General features: G+C 39.0%; 1 long non-coding RNA gene across 1 annotated transcript; it reads right to left on the reverse strand.

Moving 5' to 3' along the window:
* Positions 1-11,943: 11,943 nt before the first annotated feature.
* Positions 11,944-14,816, reverse strand: LOC128618631 (uncharacterized). The gene is made up of 2 exons (XR_008387765.1): positions 14,691-14,816; positions 11,944-13,828 (listed from the first exon to the last, which is right to left on the reverse strand). It is a non-coding gene; the product is annotated as an uncharacterized LOC128618631 (long non-coding RNA).
* Positions 14,817-15,393: the final 577 nt, after the last annotated feature.

A 15,393-nucleotide genomic window follows, 5' to 3' on the forward strand; every position in this document is an offset into this window, starting at 1 on the left:
CGTATAGATCCTTAAAAAAAGGGGACCATTTGTGAAAAGCTTTACTAAGCAATCAGGTTTCCGGTCTAGATTTACAGTTTGAGCGTATCAGCATGAGTAAGGATTAATATTTGATGCATAATTCATGCTCAAAACGGTTCATCTCTAAAGGCCATTTTTGGGGTTGTTTTTTTTTCTTTTTTTGACCTCAGGTTGATTCATACAAGTAAAGTCACAGGGCATCCTGACTTTAAGGAAGCAGGCTTGAGGTCATTCATTCTGCTGAACTAGGGGAAAAATGTTAATAAGCATAAGACCACACTACTCTACTGAGACAACCGCTGAGCGTATGAGGTTTTGAGAAAGAAAACTTGTCATTCTTTTCCAAAGATCCTTTAAGTTCCACATTTGCTTTGTCTGTCTCTTGTTCCTCTTGTTCCTTATCTCCAAAACTGGTGCTTGCAACTTTTTTCACTAGACAAATATATATTTTTTCATAAGCAGGTTATACTACATAATAACCTACCTTTCAACATTGTATTATTTGAACTGGTGTTGGTAATATATTTAATCTTGAGTGTAAAAACAAGATAAGAGTGCTGTGATAAAATACAAAGACTTCACAGAACAAAAATAGGAAAGGGCTCTATATATAATATATATACATACATATATTAGTCATGTGTGCGTGTAAGAGAAGAAAAACAAGGACTTTTGAGTTTTGCTTTTGGTCAAGCGAGGTTTATTGAAACTTGCAGATTTCGAGGCATAAATATTACATATCATCCCATACTTATTTCTTCTTTGTCTTATGAAGGAGTTGTCATGGAACAGGTTAAGGGAAAAATAAAGGTCATGTACAAAAATGCACTGTAAAACCTTCATTTAAAAAGTTAATGTAACTCAAAACATTTGAGGAAACTAATTACCTCAAAATTTTTAAGTTGATAAATCAATTTCTTTAAGCCAAATATACACTTAAATATAACAAGTTTGAGTTAAATTTTTTGTTATATTTAAGCGTATTTGGCTTAAAGAAATTGATTTATCAACTTAAGAATTTAGAGGTAATTAGTTTCCTCAAATCTTTTGAGTTAAATGAACTTATCCGGTTTTACAGTGTGGATATTAGAATAACAATTTGTATTACAATGCTTATTCATTTCTGTCTCTTTTTAATAATACCTTTTTTTTACATTCTAAACATGAAACATCTTTCTTTACACACACACACACACACACACACACACACACACACACACACACACGCACACACACACACACACACATACACGTGCAGATTGTAATGGAATGATAATTGTGTTGAGGAATACACTCCACGTGGGCGAAATTCCACTGCTTACCTCAAAAGAACATACGTAAGTTTCAGTACCGTGTTGAAAAGTATGAGTCATATGTACATGGCATGTGATGTGATATATTTTTTAAACGTGAGTGTGCTAAAATAGATCACGGTAAAAGGTCATGGTGAAAAAGCATAGTATAGTTATGTGATTTAATTATGAGACACTGAGTCAGAGTGTAATATATTGAAAGCATGTGAGCAAGTGGTATATAAGCTCAGGGACATAGATTAGGATATAGTATGGTGCTTAAGTAATAAGCAATTATTAATATTTATCCAATGAGACTAAAGGTATTAGTGGGCAAGACTAAGTTTCCACCAACCGAACAGAAAGAAGTGAAACAAGTGATGTTGTATAATAATAATAATAATAATAATAATAATAATAATAATAATAATAATAAAACTGCTCAGGTAGCATCTGGGCATGATGGCTATCTTGCAGGAAAGCGTTCAAGAATTATAAGCCAAAAAAGCCATTTTTGCTACCTCCTGACCAGTAGGGGGCAGTGTGCCAAAACTCTGCAGTTAAGCTCTGGGCGCAATTTTGATGACATGTACCAAGTTTTGTCACAATCCCTCAAAGTGTTGCGGAGATACAGCCTCAAGTTCAATTTTCATGGAAATCGGACAAACGGTCTAGGAGGCGTTCGAAAAAGTAGGTTTTCCAAACGTTTAAAAATGGCGGACAGGAAGTTTGCTCGACCATGACATAATTGGTATCATTGTTCTCGGCATGAACCACGGAATCTATGTCAGTCTCATGACAGTAGGCAAAAGGAGTCAATCGCTATTAGCATTTTTAGATGTAGCATTATTATTCCTTGAGCCAAGGAATCAGAGGAAAAAAAGAATTTTGTTTCTACGATGCACGGTTCAAAAGTTATGAACATAAACGTGAGTGCAACTTTGGAGAGTTGGTGGCGCTAGAGGGATTGAGTTAGAGACTCCAAATTTGCTGTATCAATACATCAGCGTGTCCTCTATCAGTCTGCCAAATTTCAAACTTTCCCACAAGCGGTTCTATGGGCTGCCATAGACTCAAGAGCAGAAGAATAATAATAAGAAGAAGAAAACTAACGAAAAACCCCTAATAATAGTGGTTAGAACATTTGCCCCGCACCTCCATGGCTGGGGGTTTGATTCCAGTGTGCTTCCCAGTTCTCTTTTGATTGCATAGAACCCTAATTGAAGACTATGCTGCAAAAGCGCAAAGGCGAGAAAGGCTGTAATGCTACATAATGCATATTTTGCACTGAGGTTTCTGTACTATACTTAGCTTTTGGTGCAATGATCTTAGTTACATTGTATTTATAATTTGTTTTATGTCATTTGTTTCTTTGATACTGTTTTTATTTTGTGGGGGGTTTTTTGGTTCTAAAATGAAGAAAATCTCTATAACATAAAAAAAAAAATGCAGTTTCTGTGTGAGTGTATGAACACAATGATTGGTGTTGAAATTGCCTGCGATGCTAGGAGCAACAGCTAAAACCTTACCTAATTGGTCAGGGCCGGCCCTGGAAAAGCTAGAATTATGGCTTTTTGTGTGAGTTTGGAATAGTGGTGGGTGAGAAAATTAAGGGATAATTTTCTTGGGAGAACAGTCCATGATTCTTTGTATACACTGTAGTGTTTGATTGGGGGTTTTCAGAAACTCCTGAGTGGGTTTTGCAGACAAGCCAACAGTGTGCATGTTGTGGGTTCATTTAGGCTCTGTTGAAAGAGACAAATGATAAGGCAAGATTCGCTTTGAGTTGCTTGGTTCTATTGAAATGTAGAACAGACATGTGGGCGATTGTCTGGGAACCCCGTATGATTGTGTGTGCCAACAATGACTTAAGCAGTTATATGAATCTTATCATAAAGCTTCACATTGTTTTGACATTGATAGAGAATAGTTTGCATTCTTGCATTCAAAACCCGTATGGGTATGACATGATAATTTCAAATAGAAGCGATGTTATCACTGGAATCATGGGACTCAACACTCTTAAAAAAAATGTCCCAAAGTGCATATTGGTTGACCTAAGCCTCAAACAGACTGAAGGGAAATGGAGGAAAAATGCCTCAAGAGGAGGAGTACGGAGAAAAGGCTACGGAGAAGAGGTATCAGATTGCCAGTACCTGCTGTAATCTTACCAAATATTAGAACCCTGAGGAATAAAATTGAAGAGCTGTCTGCATTGATAAGATATGATGAGGATTCTCATTGCACAAGTCTTTTCTGTTTTACTGAGACATGGCTCCCCCAGGATACCGCAGACTTTCATTTAGATGGCTTTACAGATATTTGGTTAAACCGCAATGCTTTTTAGACTCAAAAAATTGTTGGGGGGGGGGGTTCCAGGACCTGACTTCACGTTAGCTTCAAAGAGCATTGGTGACATTTTCGATAATACCGTGAACAGAGTTGGAGATCCGCCAGTGATTTTAATAGCTGCGATGTTACCACACTTTTGCCGAATATGGAGCAATATGTCACAGTCTGTCACCAGGCTGGATAAAACACTGGACTTGTGCTATGGAAATATATCAGGCGCCTCCATCTCTAAGATACGTCCTCCTCTTGGCTGATCTGATCACAATGTTATTCTCCTTTAACCTCAATACAGGTAAAAAAAAATTTAAAACAGAGAAAGTGCAAACTAGGAATATCCAGATATGGGACTTTGATTCAATTGCAGTATTAAAAGGATGTTTTGAAGTTACAGATTGTAGCGTATTTTTCCAAGACTGTGGAAATGATGTAAACATGCTAAATGCTTCTGTTTCTGGGTATGTGGATTTCTGTGTGGACAGTGTCATTCCTGTCAAGTGTGTGAGGTGCTACCCAAACAACAAGCCCTGGGTTACTAAAGATCTTAAACATTGTCTCGATCTTTTTTGAAAAATCGTATTTTTAAATGGGGACAAACATGAGGTCAGGTTTTAAGGTACAGAACTGAAGAAAAATATTAGGGTGGCCAAGCAGCAATATAAACGTACAGTTGAGGAAAAATTTACAGCAGGCAATGCACAGATGACCTGGCGAGGCCTAAAAATTATGATGGGAAGAAATCCATAAGCAACACAATATCCATTGCTCTGATTCTGCGTCTTGACGGAATAAAGGGCCAAGTACTGAGGGAATGTGCAACTCAGTTGAAGAGGGCGCTGACACAACTTTGTCAGGTGTCTCTAGACTGTAATGTTGTACCCCAGGCCTGGAAGGAAATTATTCCCCTGCCAAAAAAGGCACATGCTAAGGAGGTTGAGGACTACAGACTGGTAGCTCTAACATCTATGCATCTCTCTGAGGAAATTACTGGCAGACTTAATCCTCTACAATTTATTTACAGGGTGTGGTGCGGAGTCGAAGATGCTACCCTGCCAAATAAGGCCACAAAGCATCTGGATTTAGTAAGTTACTATGTTAGAATTTTATTTGTTGACTTCTCCTCTTCTTTTCACACAGTGTGCATATATACACTTTTGAGACTTTTGGAGGGGCTACAAGTGCACCAAACCCTGATTTTATGGATTAAAAGTGTTCTACAGGACCGCCCACAGTATGTGCTGGTCAACGGATGCAGGTCAGAGTAAGTGGTTTTAAATACTGGTCTCCCACAGGGATACGTCTTATCTCCAATTCTCAAAATGACCTGTAATAATGATAATCTTAGACACTCTTAAGAAGGTTCTTAGCCATGCAGGCCAGCACAAGATGTGCAGGTTTTTGAGCTGGGTTTTTTTTTTTTTTTTGGCGATGCTCTGAGTACAAGCACTCACACCACAAAGATGAAATAAGTGCAATGCTCCAGTCCAATGAACGTCTGGTTTTACACTGATGTAAGGCATCGTATCAACCAATTCCCCACCATCACAAAGCTTGAAATGGAAGTAATCACCTTGCACATCATGGTGTAACAATGGGGTGTCAATCAGTTAGCCAGTCAATCAGCAAAAATCTAGATCCGCCCATTTTGTGGTTCAACAAATCTGATATTGGACTTGAATGACAGAGTCAAAACACTGAATGAATAGCTTGGATTCAGATCACTTGTGTGGCATTCTTGTAGGTGGTACAATACATTCCAGAGTTTGGAGGCAGTGGCACACACCTTGCAGTGTAATGGATGGTAAACGCACCAGTATCAGTATGTCTGAGTGAATATGTTGATATGCAGGGTGGAGGATTTCTGAGAAATACACCGAGGAGGAAAGGACTTTGATTTACTATAATATAATAATAATAATGATACGGAAGACAATGAAGTTAGTAAAGGGCAGATTTCCTGGTATGAGTCCTGAATCCGGAAATCCTTTGTTGCCGTGACCATAAAAAGAAAATAATATAGGTGGCAAGTTGTAGTTTGACCATGATTATGGCAGTATTGGCAGCATTTGCATTATTGGTGAATGATTACTATTTGGTTTGGTTTGGTTTCACACTGCACATAATTAAAGTGCCAAACAGCATACAAGCCAAATTTCACCCTGAAAAAATTTGGTTGAAAATGTTGTTCATCTCACTCGACAGGTTCAGTTATTATAACTTATGACTAGTTGTGAAAAAAAATTAAAATACCAAACTAGCAAGTGGAAAAATGTGCTTGCTAGTCCAAATATACAGACCACATGGTATTTTTGTAGGGCTACGGTCCTTTGGCTTCGTTTCTACAAATTAGGTCAGTTTTACCAGCTCATATCTCAAAAGCTCGGCCATGACCCAAAATTCATACACACCATACTTGCTTACTTACTCACTTCCTGCAGTCATGTTGGTTAAGATTAAAGTGAGCTTGGAAGCAGACCAGTTTGCTTAGGCGATTAGATGTGTTTGTCCACACTGGGGTGTAATTGTTGTGGTCATATCTACCAAAACCAACCATACCACGCTTCCAAGGTTTCAATTAATGTGGGCCAAACACAGTGTAAGAGAAAACACCTGAAGAACAGTGTGCTTTGAATCATTTGAAGAGAGATCAGTGAGCTGAGAGTTGCCGGTGTTTTAGCTGTGAGAGGGCAGGTTTTTGGACGAGGATCTCTGTTGAATATTCCTAAAGATATTGTCTGACCTTGATGCTCTTCAGGACAAACTGATCAACAGTTGCTTCCCTCAAACTTTCAGCAGGACATTGATGGCAATAGTGATGATTAGTTATGGTGATGTTCTTATAGATCAATGCCAAGATCCTCTGGCACTCTATAATAAGAACAGGTAGAACTGAGTATCATCGGCATATTGTTGATACGAGAAGCTATGACAAAGACTTCCCAGTGAGTCTGTGTTCAGCGAGTAGAGAAACAATACAGATCCTTGAGGTGTACTAGTCATTATCTAGTGTACATGTGTCAAACATAGGCTCACATCAAGTCTCACTAAATGTCTGCTGGATTTGATTCAACCCCACTGTGTGTTGGTGTGATTCAGTGATTGACCCCAAATCCCCTGAAATGTATCACCCGGTGTAGAGACCTACCGATATTTTAGAAAAAATGAAAGTTGATGGAGCAAAAAGTCAAGAGTGATGTGAGACAAAGGAACTGTGTGTTATTACAGTTCTTCTTAAATCTCTTTCTTACCTTTATAAGAAGGAGGCCGGCACAGACAAGAGAGTTTTGGAATAGTCGAGCCATGGGAAAAACACTTAAGCAGAAGTATTCCTAAGTACGAGAATACAAAGAAGTGCTTCATGGAGCGTTTAAGGTTCTGTGGTGTTGGCTGTAAGATTGTGAGTTTAAATACCAGGAGCGTCAGAAAGCCAGTCTTTGGAAAGATCCTCCATCCAATAATTTTCTCTACTGCTTATCCTACAAAGGGTCACGGAGAGCCTCGAGCCTATCCATCACAGGGCACAACTGCACATACACTCACACCCATTCACAACACATGTCTTTGGACTCGGGGAGGAAACCGGAGCACAGGGAGAGCATTTAGGCTCCGTGCACACAGGGTGGAGGCGGGAATTGAACCCTCAACCATGGAGTCGGAAGACTAACCCACCGTGTCCCCCATAAAATCATCTACTAACTAAATAAAGTGTCACCGTTTTTGTTATATCTAGTATTTCCTATGGCATTTTGGTCCAAATTAAATAAATAATGATGTCTATTAGTTAATGTAGTGTGAAATAATTCAATGAATAAATAATACTAATTGAATTGATTGTTATAAAAGATTATTTCATCACACTTAGTTTCACAATAACACACATCTCATAGTCTCCGTGAGTTTTTATTTCATAATAACAGGTTTTATTTCTAAATGGCTTTATTTCTTTTTTATTATTATTTTTTTTAATGAATGCCCTTTTCATTTCATAATGAGACTTGTACTTAATACTGACACATTCATGCCATTATCTTGAAGATTACGAATACTTCATTTGAATCATATGTCATGAATCTACCCAAAATAGCCCATAAAAATGAGCTCTAATTTAGATTACAAACTTATTTGCCAATAAAAACATTCGATTGCTAAGCTGCGATTGCATAGCATTATTATCATAATTACTTAAATGTAGTCTCACTGTGTACAATGGAAGTGTCACATGATTTCAAAATAAATACACCTGTGCCTGGAAGTCCCCTGGTTCTGGGAAAGTATCAGTCAGGGTTTGATTGTAAAAAGAAATAATAATAATTGTCAAACATTGACTATCCTGTGGAGCAACATTAAATCTATTATTAAAAACATAATATGGCACAGCCACAATTCTGCCTAGAGGATGCCATCCACCAAATATCAGTGACTGGGTAAACTGAGTCATGGTTAAAGAAACACCAAAGGGGGTGAACATTTTTGCAGTCACAACGTTTATGCCTTTTTTTTTTTTTTTTTGTAAATAATTGTGCAAGCTATAATGATTTCCCCACCACTTTATTATTACAGGTTATTTTGTGTAAATTCATGACATACACTATATGGCCAAAAGTATGTGGACCATCACACCCATATGTGGTTTTTCCCCAAACTTTTGCCACAAAGTTGGAAGCACACAATTGTATGGAATGCCTTTGTGTGCTCTAGCATTACAATTTCAGTTGACACTAAGAGGCCCAAACCTGTTCCAGCATGACGATGCCCCTGTGCAGAAAGTGAGCTCTGTGGAGACATGGTGTGTTGACCTTGGAGTCGCACAGAGCCCTGACCTCAACCCCACTGAACACCTTTGGGATGAATTGGAACTGGAGTCTCCTCACATCAACATCAGCGCCTAACACTCTTGTAGCTGAATAATCACAAATCCCTACAGCCACGGCCCAAAATCTAGTGCAAAGCCTTCCCCGAAGAGTTGAGCCTATTATAACAGGAAAGGGGGAATAAATCTGGAACGGGATGTTCAACAAGCACATATGGGTGAGATGGCGATCTCGCTCAAATGATGTCAGGTTGTAACACTACAAATGTGGAAAAGTTCAACGGAGGTGAAAACATATGCACGACACAGTAGCGCTCCTGATACTTGTATTCGGTTATGTAAGGTGTGAAACAAATGGGTAATTGAAATACTAGAACAGATCAAGTCTCAGCCAGTGAGTCATATTCATACCACATTTCATCTTTGGCTCAGGGATCAGATAACAAGCAGATATAAACTGATATGGTCCTGATTCTGAATGGTATGGAGTTTCCCTGACGTAGTTATGAAGTTATTGTCAGATTCCTGGTGCTGAGGGGTGGGAATAAACCTTAATTCAGTGACCTCTTTAACGACGATATGTCTTTACGCTACAACACGTACACCTTTTTGTTTAGCATCACTAAAATAATTCCTTAGTAGCCACTGTAGAAAATGAACATAGCCCTGCTATGTCATATGCTAATCTTTGGTAAGTGCTACAAAGCTTACAAATGTTTAACAACTTATTTCTTGCCAATTGACAAATGTAAATATGTCATGACCTACCATAAGATCTCACCACAGTTTGTGTTTAAAACACTTGTGTCAAATTATAACGTTTCTCGATTATGATTGGTCAGAGGAAATATATATATATATATATATATATATATATATATATATATATATATATATATATATATTGGTCAGAGGAAATATATATATATATATATATACATTATCATTTCTATAGTAACCAATGTAGATAAATGACAAATGAGAAGGAGTCTCCGGCGTCAACGCTTTGTGCCAGTCAGAGATAAAGCTGGAACTTTAAGCTGTCGGGACAGAGGAGTTTGCACTTTCTCAATAACATGGCAAGCTGTGTTTGTTTTTAGTTTATTTAGGTTGGTTTTTTTTTTGTTTTGTTTTATAGCTGGTATAATATCTAGTACAGGATAACAAGAACTAACTTGTTTCATGGATTTTCCAAAACGGTTAGATAATAAATGGATAAAGTGTATGACGTACCGTTTGTAAATAAATAAACCGCAACAGCTGGCAAATTGATGTTCCATACATACTGTACTGTTATTGGTACTGACACTTATACTGAGTATCAACTTCAGGGTTGTAACAAATCCAACAAAACATGTTGGTTGATAATTATCCAGTAACAGCTCGCTCCATTGTGTTTTATTGCTTACAGAACTGCCCCAACACCACTCCAGATTACTGGAATAACCATAGCAACATGTTGTGAGTACACACTCCAGCACCTGGATATTGAATTTCTCCTGTTGCTGCTGTGTTTATGGTTTCTTCCCAAAATTCTTGCTGAACTACAGCACGTCTGAGAAAGAAAATACAGTACAATAAAACATTTTTTTTCATTATTTTTAGTATTAAACGTTTTTTTTTATTATTATTATTATATGTTGTATGTAAAGTGTTAGAGCTGGTCTAAACACATAAGAAATGTCACTCGAAATACACGACCAGTTAGAAGACTTTATTTTTTCCGCTCCCCCCAACCATTAGCCTAATAATGGTAAATGGTCTGCACTTATATAGTGCTTTTTTTAACCTTACACTGGTTCTCATTCACCCATTCACACACACACACACACACCAATGGTAGCAGAGCTGCCACGCAAGGCGCTAACTTGCCATCAGGAGCAACTTGTGGTTCAGTGTCTTGCCCAAGGACTCTCCGGTGTGTGGAGTCACCTGGGCTCGAAGTGTTGATTATTAAGTTCTATAGTTCATTAACTAAAACTATAATATAACTTACTGTTAGTCCTCAGGATCATGCACAGCCAGTGGAAATTTGTTTTCATTACATTGCCCCTACACTGAAATTGTTATATAAAGTGTTTCACATTATCAGATAAAAAAAATACTTGTTTTAATGGGCAGTGTTGGGTAAGTTACTCAAAAAAAGTCATCCATACAGATTACTAATTCCAACTTCCATCCATCCATCCATCCATCCATCCATCTTCTATATCTTCTTATCCTTTTCAGGGTCACGGGGAACCTGGAGCCTATCCCAGGGAGGATCGGGAACAAGACAGGGTACACCCTGGACAGGGTGCCAGTCCATCGCAGGGTACACACTCACACACCCATTCATACACTACGGACACTTTGGACACGCCAACCAGCCTACCATGCATGTCTTTGGACTGGGGGAGGAAACCGGAGTACCCGGAGGAAGCCCCTGCAGCACGGGGAGAACATGCAAACTCCACACACACAGGGCCACGGTGGGAATCGAACCCCCGACCCTGGAGGTGTGAGGTGAACGTGCTTAATTCCAACTTTAAAATTGCAGTTTGATTGCATGACTGATTACTGCATGTAAAAAGCGATCGGATTACTAATTTCTTTACTTTAAAGTTACTTTCAAGACCTAGCAAACCTACAAAAATACACTACAAAATGAAACTCATAGTTCTTTCAGTAATTTTAGCGCACGTCTTCCAGTGATTCATTAAAGCGCGTGCACATTGCTCATTAACTAACGCAGCCACCATGGAATCTCTAGTTTATCCTTAAAAGGTTGAAGATTGTGTGCTCAATAAAGACTGCATATCAATCATATAATTGAACATTATTTATATATAGTCCCCTCTGAAACTAATTTGCTTTTTAATTTGAAATGTGCTCACCATGAGTAGACTTTCTTTTACGCACAGTACAAAGTCTTACCTAACAATCTTTCCCTCTCTTTACCTCCCTCTCTCTCTCCTTCTGTCGAGCCACGCATGATATAATGGAGATGCCAGTGATCCTGACCCTTTCTGCTCTCCGGACCTGCCTGATCCGTCCTGATGCCCTACCTCTGGATGGAGCTCTCATCAACTGGAGGCTACAGCCTGGAGATTGATGAGGACGGTACCGCTTGAAGTACCATGGAAATAGTTTTGGACCTCAATTCCACATGGACGTTCTCATTGTGGTTGCTGGGACTACGGTTGCTGCGATGGTGTTAGGACTGCAATTACCACATGCAGTATTGCACTTAGGTCTCCTTTAGTGAACAGTGTCACGTTCATGACACAAAGTTTAAAGAAAGCATTACCACAAAGATCAAAAGTCTGTGCACTTATAGAATCCTATGCCCTGCATACCAGCAACATCAAATAGACAACACTAATACAACAAAATTCGCAAAAATCAAATATCAAAATGGTCAATCAGAATGCAAAAGCCATGAAAAAAAGCAAATCATTCAGATATAACTGATAATAAATGAATTACTGATGCCAATCTCTGATGTTTTAATGTAATTAACGCAATATACTACATGTTTTGACCAAGTACATTATATGGACTTACAAGACATTCATATTTATATTATTTATATATCAGCTTCCTCGGAAAAATACTGCATGTCCAAATAAAGGTGTGGGTGAGAGAGAGACTGTGTGTGCAAACAGTTATTTAAGGAAAAATGTGTCATTGAGACAGAAAATATTTTCATCTCTAATTTCCTGATTTTTCTCTTCCAATTATAACATATGTCATAGAGTCCCTAAGAGCAAAAATACTTTCTTTTTTTTCCCCAGAAAGGGTGAGAACTACCAACTTGTAATCATTTACAGGCTTTACTGGTATGCTGAGATGTGGACATCAACGGGGTTTTTCCATTGCAAGGATGACCCATCTCACTTAACAGCTATTAAGAATGTAGCTCCAGTTTCCAACCCCACAGAGCAACACCTACGTTAGTGTGACACAGTCCTGTCCATCACTGCTAATGTTTAATAGCTCTGCATTAGATTCAACCTCAAACTGCTTTGATGCTCTGCGTGCCATGTCCGTAATGGACTATCCGCTGTGTTGTGAGGATTTGACCTGCTGACAAACATCAGATAAGTGACTCCTCTTCTGTTAAACACAGATAGCACATGTTTACTCCTACCACCCACTCTAGGAAGATCTGTGAGGAGAGCCCACTTACCACCATTCAGTGGATGCTGTATAATGTATGAAAAACAAGTATATTATCCTACAATAGAAAATTCCCCATGACGCCATGTCCAGACCAAAAATGAATAAATTACGCTATAAACGAGACGAGGATAGCAACTGTTGTCATGACTACACAGTGAAAAGCTCTTTAAATATGGGAACATTGTCCTGAACTCATTTACATTTATATGGATTGGATTGTGAGCCATCAGGGACAGTGCATTAGCTAATGTGAGTTTGTGTACATAAAAAAAAAAAAAAAGTTTTTTTTAAAAAAACAACCGGTCAGGTCATGTTGATATGAGCTAGCCAGCTAATATTGTGCTGGACAAACTGAGACACAGAGGCCCGACCTCGCAATTTACAAAGATTAAAGGATCTGTTGCTAACGTCTTGGTCCCAGATACCACAGCATACCTTCGGAGGTCTTTCTTGTGGAGTCCATGGGTCAGACGGGTCGACGGGTCAGAGCTGTTTTGGCAGCACAAGGGGGACCTACATAATATTACCCAGTCCAGACCATACAAATCAGGTCCTTAGAGTCCGATAATAACTCAATTTTGTAGCTCTGTGTGTGGCTGGAAGTGTAGGATGTAGGATTATGAGTCACAATCAAATATTCCTTCATTCATTCTTCTATAATAAGTGCTTTAATAATGTTCGGTATTGTATTCAAGCTAGAGGAACACTGGGTAGGAGGTGGGAATGCACTCTGTATGGGTTGCCAGTCCATGGCAGTGAACCATTTACAGCAATTGAGCATAGACAATCCATCTACCTGGATGTTTTTGGGAGGTAGGAGGAGAACCCAGAGAAAGCCCATAAGGACATAAAGAGTAAAACATGTGCCAGGCTGTAAACAGAGGTCAGGATGTCCTGTCCAAACCGAAGAACAAAAATGCCCTGTTGCTTCTTCCAACTACATACAAGCTGGTAGATATGTGCTTCAAATATAGTAAAGTTGTTTTGCCGATTCACAGATCTGGCTTTTAGTGACTCAACAGTTGGATTCATTAATAAATATTGTAACTATTAACGTAAAGTGTAATGTGCGGTGTTTACTGCTGAATCAGTCCAGAAACTGCAGGAATCCTCCAGCGCAGCCAGACATCACTCTTCTACTACACTCATGCTCACTCTGTTTATTTCACAGCTGCAGGAGGATGAAGCATTACTGCAGGGCCAAATACAAATACATACACACACACACACACACACACACACACACACAAGATTATGTATAAACTGATCACATAATGCGTCACACAGACTCTCTTTCACACACACACAACTAAACACACTCACTCACTCAGTCATATAGACTTCAAACCCACACAGTCACATACAGCCATCCACAGTCGCACACAGTAACCCAAACTCTCTCTCTTTCTCACTCACACACACACACACACACACACAACTAAACACACACAACTAAACACACTCACTCACTCAGTCATATAGACTTCAAACCCACACAGTCACATACAGCCATCCACAGTCGCACACAGTAACCCAAACTCTCTCTCTTTCTCACTCACACACACACACACACACACACACACACACACACAACTAAACACACACAACTAAACACACACAACTAAACACACTCACTCACTCAGACATATAGACTTCAAACACACACAGTCACATACAGTCATCCACAGTCGCACACAGTAACCCAAACTCTCTCTCTTTCTCACTCACACACACACACACACACACACACACACAACTCAACACACTCACTCACTCAGACATATAGACTTCAAACACACACAGATACATACAGTCACATACAGTCGAACGCAGTAACCCAAACTTTCTCTCTCTCTCTCACACACACACACACACACACGAAACATACATGCTCTCAATCAGAAACACTTTTACACACGTACACGTTCTCGCACACATACACACTTAAACATACTCTCAATCAAACAGTGTTAAGCATACTTCTTCATGCAGCATAGCACCTGGGCTTCAAAATCACAAAGCAGAGCTGTTTTTTAACATCTCTTATTAAATACCTTAAAGGCACTTTTACAGTCACAGGCCTGAGTGGCTGCTGCTACTGTTCTACTATAGTGAACGTTTTTGGGCTAAAATTGCAGTACAGCAACAACAGCATGTTAGCAACAGCAGCGTTAGCAACAGCAGCGTTAGGAACAGAAATGTTAGCAACAGCAGCGTTAGCAACAACAGCGTTAGCAACAACAGTGTTAGCAACAGCAGTATTAGCAACAGCGTGTTAACAAAAGCAGTGTTAGCAACGGCGTGTTAGCACCAGCATTGTTACCAACAGCGTGTTAGCAACAGCAGTGTTAGCAACATCAGCATTAGCAACAAACTAGCCAGCTAACGTTAGTTATATGAGTATTGACTTTTTTGATGATTCCAAAAAGTCCTGGGTTAGTAGATTTAACCAAGTACTGTGTCTGTACTGTATATTAACTGATCCAAAGCCAATACCGATATAAACTCATTTAAAAGTCGAGAAGAGGGACTTTGAAGTGTTTACAGTGTGTGTGGCCATGTTGATTTGATGTCTCTGTGTAAACAGTGAAGGGACTGGTACGTGAGAAAATTACCAGAAGTTGAGCAGAAGAAATTACAAGTCGAGGGGGTTCAGGTCATTCCCTCTTTACCCAGCGGCAGAATAAATTACGCTATAAACGAGACGAGGATAGCAACTGTTGTCATGACTACACAGTGAAAAGCTCTTTAAATATG

Source organism: Ictalurus furcatus, chromosome 14, assembly GCF_023375685.1.
Source record: "Ictalurus furcatus strain D&B chromosome 14, Billie_1.0, whole genome shotgun sequence".
Classification (NCBI taxonomy): domain Eukaryota; kingdom Metazoa; phylum Chordata; class Actinopteri; order Siluriformes; family Ictaluridae; genus Ictalurus; species Ictalurus furcatus.